The following is an 8,293-nucleotide window of genomic DNA, read 5'->3' as shown; positions in this document are numbered from 1 at the left end:
GTACGTGTGCGAGAGTGTATGAGCCTGCGTACGAGTGTACGTGTGCGAGAGTGTCTGAGTCTGCTTACAAGTGTACGTGTGCGAGAGTGTCTGAGTCTGCGTGCGAGTCTGCGTGTGCGAGTGTACGTGCGCGAGAGTGTCTGAGTCTGTGTGCGAGTGTACGTGCGCGAGAGTGTCTGAGTGAGCGTGCGAGTCTGCGTGCGCGAGAGTGTCTGAGTGAGCGTGCGAGTGTACGTGTGCGAGAATGTCTGAGTGTGCGTGCAAGTCTGCGTGCGTGTGTCTGAGTGTGACTGCGAGTGAGTGCGAGTCTACATGTGTGCGAGTGTCCAAGTGTGACCGCGAGTCTACATGTGTGCGATTGTCCAAGTGCAACTGCGAGTCTGCGTGCGAGTGTCTGAGTCTGCGTGCGAGTGTACGTGTGCGAGAGTGTCTGAGTGTGACTGCGAGTCTGCGTGCGAGTGTCTCAGTCTGCGTGCAAGTGTACGTGTGCGAGAGTGTCTGAGTCTGCGTGCGAGTGTACGTGTGCGAGAGTGTCTGAGTCTGCGTGCGAGTCTGCGTGTGAGAGTGTCTGAGTGTGCGTGCGAGTGTACGTGTGCGAGAGTGTCCGAGTGTGACTGCGAGTCTGCGTGTGCGAGTGTATGTGCGCGAGTGTCTGAGTCTGCGTGCGAGTCTTCGTGCGAGTGTACGTGCGCGAGAGTGTCTGAGTGTGAGTGCGAGTCTGCGTGCGAGTGTTTGAGTGTGCGTGCGAGTCTGCGTGCGAGTGTGTCTGAGTGTGACTGCGAGTCTGCGTGCGTGTGTGTCTGAGTGTGACTGCGAGTCTGCGTGCGTGTGTGAGTGTGACTGCGAGTCTGCGTGCGAGTGTGAGTGTGACTGCGAGTCTGCGTGCGAGTGTGAGTGTGACTGCGAGTCTGCGTGCGAGTGTGTCTGAGTGTGACTGCGAGTCTGCGTGCGAGTGTGTCTGAGTGTGACTACGAGTCTGCGTGCGAGTGTACGTGTGCGAGAGTGTCTGAGTCTGCGTGCGAGTGTACGTGTGGAAGAGTGTCTGAGTCTGCGTGCAAGTGTACGTGTGCGAGAGTGTCTGAGTCTGCGTGTGAGTCTGCACGAGAGTGTCTGAGTGTGCGTGCGAGTCTGCGTGCGAGAGTGTCTGAGTGTGACTGCGAGTGTACGTGTGCGAGAATGTCTGAGTGTGCGTGCGAGTCTGCGTGCGAGTGCGAGTCTGCGTGCGAGTCTGCGTGCGTGCGTGTCTGAGTGTGACTGCGAGTGTACGTGTGCGAGAGTGTCTGAGTGTGACTGCTAGTCTGCGTGCGAGTGTATGTGTGCGAGAGTGTCTGAGTGTGACTGCGAGTCTGCGCGCGAGTGTCTGAGTCTGCGTGCGAGTGAACGTGTGCGACTGAGTCTGCGTGCGAGTGTACGTGTGCGACTGAGTCTGTGTGCGAGTGTACGTGTGCGAGAGTGTCTGAGTCTGCGTGCGAGTCTGCGTGTGAGAGTGTCTGAGTGTGCGTGCGAGTGTACGTGTGCGAGAGTGTCCGAGTGTGACTGCGAGTCTGCGTGTGCGAGTGTATGCGCGCGAGTGTCTGAGTCTGCGTGCGAGTGTACGTGTGCGACTGAGTCTGCGTGCGAGTGTACGTGTGCGACTGAGTCTGCGTGCGAGTGTACGTGTGCGACTGAGTCTGCGTGCGAGTGTACGTGTGCGAGAGTGTCTGAGTCTGCGTGCGAGTCTGCGTGTGAGAGTGTCTGAGTCTGCGTGCGAGTGTACGTGCGCGAGAGTGTCTGAGTGTGCATGCGAGTCTGCGTGCGAGTGTTTGAGTGTGCTTGCGAGTCTGCGTGCGTGTGTGTCTGAGTGTGACTGCGAGTCTGCGTGCGTGTGTCTGAGTGTGACTGCGAGTCTGCGTGCGAGTGAGTGTGACTGCGAGTCTGCGTGCGAGTGTGTCTGAGTGTGACTACGAGTTTGCGTGCGAGTGTACGTGTGCGAGAGTGTCTGAGTCTGCGTGCAAGTGTACGTGTGCGAGAGTGTCTGAGTCTGCGTGCGAGTGTACGTGTGCGAGAGTGTCTGAGTCTGCGTGCGAGTCTGCACGAGAGTGTGCGTGCGAGTCTGCGTGCGAGAGTGTCTGAGTGTGACTGCGAGTGTACGTGTGCGAGAATGTCTGAGTGTGCGTGCGAGTCTGCGTGCGAGTGCGAGTCTGCGTGCGACGTCGAGTCTGCGTGCGTGTGTCTGAGTGTGACTGCGAGTGAGTGCGAGTCTACATGTGTGCGAGTGTCCGAGTGTGAGTGCGAGTCTAAATGTGTGCGATTGTCCGAGTGCGACTGCGAGTCTGCGTGCGAGTGTACGTGTGCGAGTGTCTGAGTCTGCGTGCGAGTGTACGTGTGGGAGAGTGTCTGAGTGTGACTGCGAGTCTGCGTGCGAGTGTCTGAGTCTGCGTGCGAGTGTACGTGTGCAAGAGTCTGCGTGCGAGTGTACGTGTGCGAGAGAGTCTGCGTGCGAGTGTACGTGTGCGAGAGAGTCTGCGTGCGAGTTTACGTGTGCGAGAGAGTCTGCGTGCGAGTGTACGTGTGCAAGAGTCTGCGTGCGAGTGTACGTGTGCGAGAGAGTCTGCGTGCGAGTGTACGTGTGCGAGAGAGTCTGCGTGCGAGTTTACGTGTGCGAGAGAGTCTGCGTGCGAGTGTACGTGTGCGAGAGAGTCCGAGTCTGCGTGCGAGTGTACGTGCGCGAGAGTGTCCGAGTGTGACTGCGAGTCTGCGTGCGCGAGAGTGTCCGAGTGTGACTGCGAGTCTGCGTGCGCGAGAGTGTTCGAGTCTGACTGCGAATGTACGTGCGCGAGAGTGTCTGAGTGTGACTGCGAGTCTGTGTGTGAGTGTCTGAGTGTGACTGCGAGTCTGCGCGCGAGTGTCTGAGTGTGACTGCGAGTGTACGTGTGCGAGAGTGTCTGAATGTGTGTGCGAGTGTGTCTGAGTGTGACTGCGAGTGTGCGTGCGAGTGTACGTGTGCGAGAGTGTCTGAGTGTGACTGCGAGAGTACGTGCGCGAGAGTGTCTGAGTGTGACTGCGAGTCTGCGTGCGAGTTTCTGAGTGTGACTGCGAGTCTGCCTGCAAGAGGGTCTGAGTGTGACTGCGAGTCTGCCTGCAAGAGGGTCTGAGTGTGACTGCGAGTCTGCGTGCGAGAGGGTCTGAGTGTGACTGCGAGTCTGCGTGCGAGAGGGTCTGAGTGTGACTGCGAGTGTACGTGTGCGAGTGGGTCTGAGTGTGCGTGCGAGTGTGTCTGAGGTGTGACTGCGAGTCTACGTGACTGCGAGTCTGTGTGCGAGTCTACTTGTGCGAGTGTACGTGTGCGCCAGAGTCTGTCTCTGAGTGTCTGCGAGTCTACATGTGTGCTAGTGTCCGAGTGTCTGCGAGTCTACATGTGTGCTAGTGTCCGAGTGTCTGCGAGTCTACATGTGTGCGATTGTCCGAGTGTGACCGCGAGTCTGAGTGCGAGTCTACATGTGTGCGATTGTCCGAGTGTGACTGCGAGTCTGAGTGCGAGTCTACATGTGTGCGATTGTCCGAGTGTGACCGCGAGTCTGAGTGCGAGTGTACATGTGTGCGAGACTGCGCGCGAGTCTGTGCGAGTGTACGCAGTGTCGTCCCCTAGCGTTAACCCACAGTGGAAACTCCATCTGGCTCCAGTCTGGTGCAGTGTCGTCCTCTAGCGTTAACCCACAGTGGACACTCCATCTGGCTCCAGTCTGGTGCAGTGTCGTCCCCTAGCGTTAACCCACAGTGGACACTCCATCTGGCTCCAGCCTGGTGCAGTGTTGTCCCCTAGCGTTAACCCACAGTAGACACTCCATCTGGGTCCAGTCTGGTGCAGTGTCGTCCCCTAGCGTGAACCCACAGTGGACACTCCATCTGGCTCCAGTCTGGTGCAGTGTCATCCCCTAGCGTTAACCCACAGTGGAAACTCCATCTGGCTCCAGTCTCGTGCAGTGTCGTCCCCTAGCGTTAACCCACAGTGGACACTCCATCTGGCTCCAGTCTGGTACAGTGTCGTCCCCTAGCGTTAACCCACAGTGGACACTCCATCTGGCTCCAGTCTGGTGCAGTGTCGTCCCCTAGCGTTAACCCACAGTGGACACTCCATCTGGCTCCCATCGCTCTGGCCAGCGTTTGTTTTTCATCCTCGTTGTTTCAGTCGTGACAAAAGGACCAGAAGAACTGGACGCTTGCACTGAAGCCCGATCCCACTGAAACTGCTCCGAGTTCCTCATTCTTATCACTCGCTATTAAATCCTTCTGTTCACCACGTGGAATCAGCAAGCAGTCACTCGTCATCTGTTCCTATGTCTGGCGTCGGGCAGCCCAAATCTCCCGTCTGCCCTTCAGGGAATGTGAATCTCAGACGCTCCCATCACACCCTCGATCAGTGATCAGTGATTAAATGCTTGTGAATAACCCAACGGGCCTGTTGAACCAAAATCTCTCACTGGATGACTGCATCAGTGGTGGGGCCTCAGCCGAACACCGATTTCCAGATCATCGTGTCCGACTCCATAGAGGACAAGGCGTCCGCTCTGAACGTGGAGGCCTCCCTGGAGGCGAGCTTCCTCTGTGGGCTGGTCTCGGTGAAGGGCTCGGCCAGTTACCTGAACGACAAGAAGACCTCGAAGAAGCAGACCGCTGAGGAGCCGGAAACGTGCAGCACAGCAACGTCTTCCAGGAGGGGTCGGCCACGCACGTCGTCACGGCGGTGCTGTACGGCGCGCAGGCCTTCTTCGTCTTCGACCGGGAGGTTTCCGCAGAGGAGAAGCAGCAGGACATCCAGGGCAGCCTGCACGCGGCGATAAAGATGATCCTGTGTGTGTCGATCGAAGGCGAAGCGTCCCTCAGAATGACGGAAGAGGAACACCAGCAGGCGGACAAGTTCAACTGCAATTTCTACGGGGATTTTTCTCTGGAAAAGAATCCGGTGACGTTCCAAGACGCCATCAAGGTCTATTCATCTCTCCCACACCTGCATCGGGTTAGTTCGCCGATCGCAGCGTATTTTAGACGAAATGGATGATTATATATATAATCTCTGGCCAGGATGCTGCCGGTCATCTGCGGAGGCGGCGAGGAAGAGGGCCGACTCGTCGACCTCCTGAGCGGGAGAGAGCGCTCCCCCTTCCGAAACGCCCTGCTCGCGCAGTTCCTGGAAGACAAGGAGCGGGAGCTGAACGTGCTGAGATCTTACCTGCAGATCATGAGCGACGTCACCGTGGCCCCCTCCAGCAGTGACCTGGAGCAAGTCGTGCTCGATTCGGCGAACGAGTACGTGGTGTGCTTTGCGTTTACATCGCTGAAGCAAAGAGAGCAATACCTAAACATCTTGGAAATCTATCTGACCTCCTCCGAACGAGGGACGGGGGAAGAGGTAGCTCCTGATCTCGAGCCAGAGAGAAGACGGGGAAAATGGTTCAGGTCAGGGGAAGTCACAGCCCTGACGCGGGAGAACATCAGACTATTCCTAGACTTCGAGAGAGAGAACAAAGGCAGACCGAACGTGAAGTTCTGTGTGGCGTCAATCTACGACGAGGTCCACATCGGATCTTCCGTTTACCTCTTCGGAAGGGGGGCTCTGGCCAGCAAGCACTTGGAGCTGCCTTCCCAGCCGGGGGTACCGGCCGTGCTGACAACTCTGCACGACTCCGTCCAGCTGGCGTTCCACCCGCCGAAGTACGGCGCGGGCGAGATCGCGAGGTATCGGGTTCTGTACCAGAAGTCGAGTGACTCAGCTTGGGGGGAAGTGGACACCGATGACAACAAGCCAGAGTTCACCGTGTCGGGGCTGGACCTGAACGCTTCTTATCGATTCGGCTGCCAGGCGGTTTGCAAACCCGGAGTCGGCTGTACCAGCGACGCAACTCCTTCCTGCAAGACGCTTCCTTCAGCCCCCCCCGGAGCTCCTCGGCAGAAATCAACAGGACCAAACTCCATGACGGTCACCTGGGACATGCCCACCTCTGTGGGACAGGGAGTCAGCGTTACTTCCTACGAAGTTGAATACAGAGAGGTCTTCAAGGGGGCAACGGACGAGCAAGACAGCAAAACATGGACGAAGCTCAAAGCCAGAGGGAGGGTGTGCACTCTGGAGAACCTAAGGGGAAGGAAGTTCCTACATCGTCCGGGTTTATTCCGACTGTGGCAAAGAAGGCAAGAGTCCACCGAGCCCCGAGACTCCAATAACAATCCCGAAGGACAGCAGAGTCAAGTCAGGGGTGGTAAAGTACAGAGCGACCACTTCCTAAACTTCTCCACTTTGATAGAGCGCGGGCAGCCTTCCTTATACAGGCTGTCGCTGGAACAGGAGCCCACCGACGAGCAGCATTTCCAGCGCTTCACGTTCGGCAGGAAAGTAGAAGAAGGGAACAATAAGGTCATCATCCTTCTGGGGGCCACGGGGGCAGGGAAGACCACCCTCATCAACGCGATGATCAATTACATCCTGGGTGTGCAGTGGGAGGACCGGTTCCGATTCAAGCTGATCCACGAGGAGACCAACCGCTCGCAGGCGGAGAGTCAGACCTCCATCGTGACGTCCTATGAGCTCCACAACCAGAAGGGATTCGTCGTCCCCTACTCCCTCACGGTCATTGACACCCCGGGGTTCGGAGACACGCGGGGACTCTCTCTCTCCCACATCGATGCTGTGTGCTTTGTGGTCCAGGCGTCTCTGGCGCGGCTGACCTCCATCCAGCAGTACGTCTTCGACTCCATCTTCGGGAAGGACATCGCCGAGAACACCCTCGTCCTCGTCACGTTTGTGGACGGGAAGGACATCCCCGTCCTGGGTGCCATCGAAGCCGCGGGCCTGCCCTGCCGCAAGAACCGGAAGGGCAAAGCGACGCACTTCGAATTTAACAACTCCGCCCTTTATACACAAAACGAGAGGCATGACACCGATCCCAACAGGGAGGGCTCCAGGACAATGACGACTAAGAGGACGAGAACAAGCTGGAGAAAATTGTCTGGACGAACAACATGAAGCAGCTGAAGAGGTTTTTCCAAATGTTGGAGGAGACGGAGGGGAAGGACTTGGCGCTGACGAAGAAAGTCCTGGAGGAGCGCGAGAGGCTGGAGACGGCGATGGCGAGGCTGCTGCCTCAGATCTAGGCCGGGTTGGCGAAGCTGAACGAAATGAAGAAGATCAGGGCATGTCTGGAAAACGAGCAGGCCAACATGGAGCAGAACAAGAAGTTCGAGACGGAGATCGAGGAGCTGGTCCCAAAATGGAAGAACACCAAGCATCTCTCAATAAACTGCAACAACTGTCTGGTTTCATGCCATTCAGGATGTTTCCTTCCCAATCTCTGCGCCGTCATGGATGACGCTGGATTCTGTGTGATTTGTCCAGGTAACTTCCACTACTCCACTCACATATCTGAGATGACGATGTGGGAGGTTTCGGTAGAGGAGAAGCAGCGGGACAGTACGGCGCCGGCGAGATCGTGAGGTATCAGGTATCCGAGATGACGATGTGGGAGTACGAAGTGGTCAAGGTCATGAAAACAGTCAAAGAACTCAAAGAACTCAAGGACAACTTTGTGAAGGCTTCCGGCAAGTTCATGTCGACGAAGGAGATGCTTGAGAAAATCTAACTGGACTTCCAGACGATTGAGGACAGGATCATGCAGCTGATCAGGCTGTCCTCCAACTGAAAACTGTTTTCACACTGACATCGCTTCTTCTGAGATAATCCAGATTGTGAAGACGACTGCGCCCTAGCAGATCAAAATATATCCAGATCAAAATCCAGATATTAATACATACATAATCCAGATAATGAAAGCTCTGTCCACGGCCGCCTACATCGAGCTGCTCATCCGCAACGAGGAAGAGGAGGCCCGCATCGCCGAGCTGCGCAAGATGAAACAGAACGCCGAGATCCTCGCCAAGATCGCCAACAACGAGAAACTGCTGCCAGAGGAGCGCAGGATCGCGAAGGAGAGAAAAATCGCTCAAGATGTCAAACTGGCGAGCTCCGTAGTGAGAGCCTGGACTTCAGGACACTGAACACGTTCCACACCGCCCGAGAACTCCTGCAGGACACTGAACACGTTCCGCACCGCCCGAGAACTCCTGCAGGACACTGAACACGTTCCACACCGCCCGACAACTCCAGCAGGAAACTCCATCTTGCGTTAAATCTCGAGTAAACCAAAACACAGAATAATGTTCGGGTTTCGTAAAATAACTGTTCCTAATAGTTCAACTGAAATAAAATAATAACTTAGTTCTACTCAATCCCTTAGTTTTAAAATCTACAAAAATCATTTTA

At 56.2% G+C, this 8,293-nt stretch overlaps 1 pseudogene; it reads left to right on the top strand.

Moving 5' to 3' along the window:
- Positions 1–4,463: 4,463 nt before the first annotated feature.
- LOC148671958 (uncharacterized) lies at positions 4,464–7,673 on the top strand (annotated as a pseudogene).
- Positions 7,674–8,293: the final 620 nt, after the last annotated feature.

The sequence above is a fragment of the Lepisosteus platostomus genome, chromosome 5 (genome assembly GCF_059453375.1).
Source record: "Lepisosteus platostomus isolate fLepPlt1 chromosome 5, fLepPlt1.hap1, whole genome shotgun sequence".
Classification (NCBI taxonomy): domain Eukaryota; kingdom Metazoa; phylum Chordata; class Actinopteri; order Semionotiformes; family Lepisosteidae; genus Lepisosteus; species Lepisosteus platostomus.
This window is presented reverse-complemented; position numbering and strand designations above follow the sequence as displayed.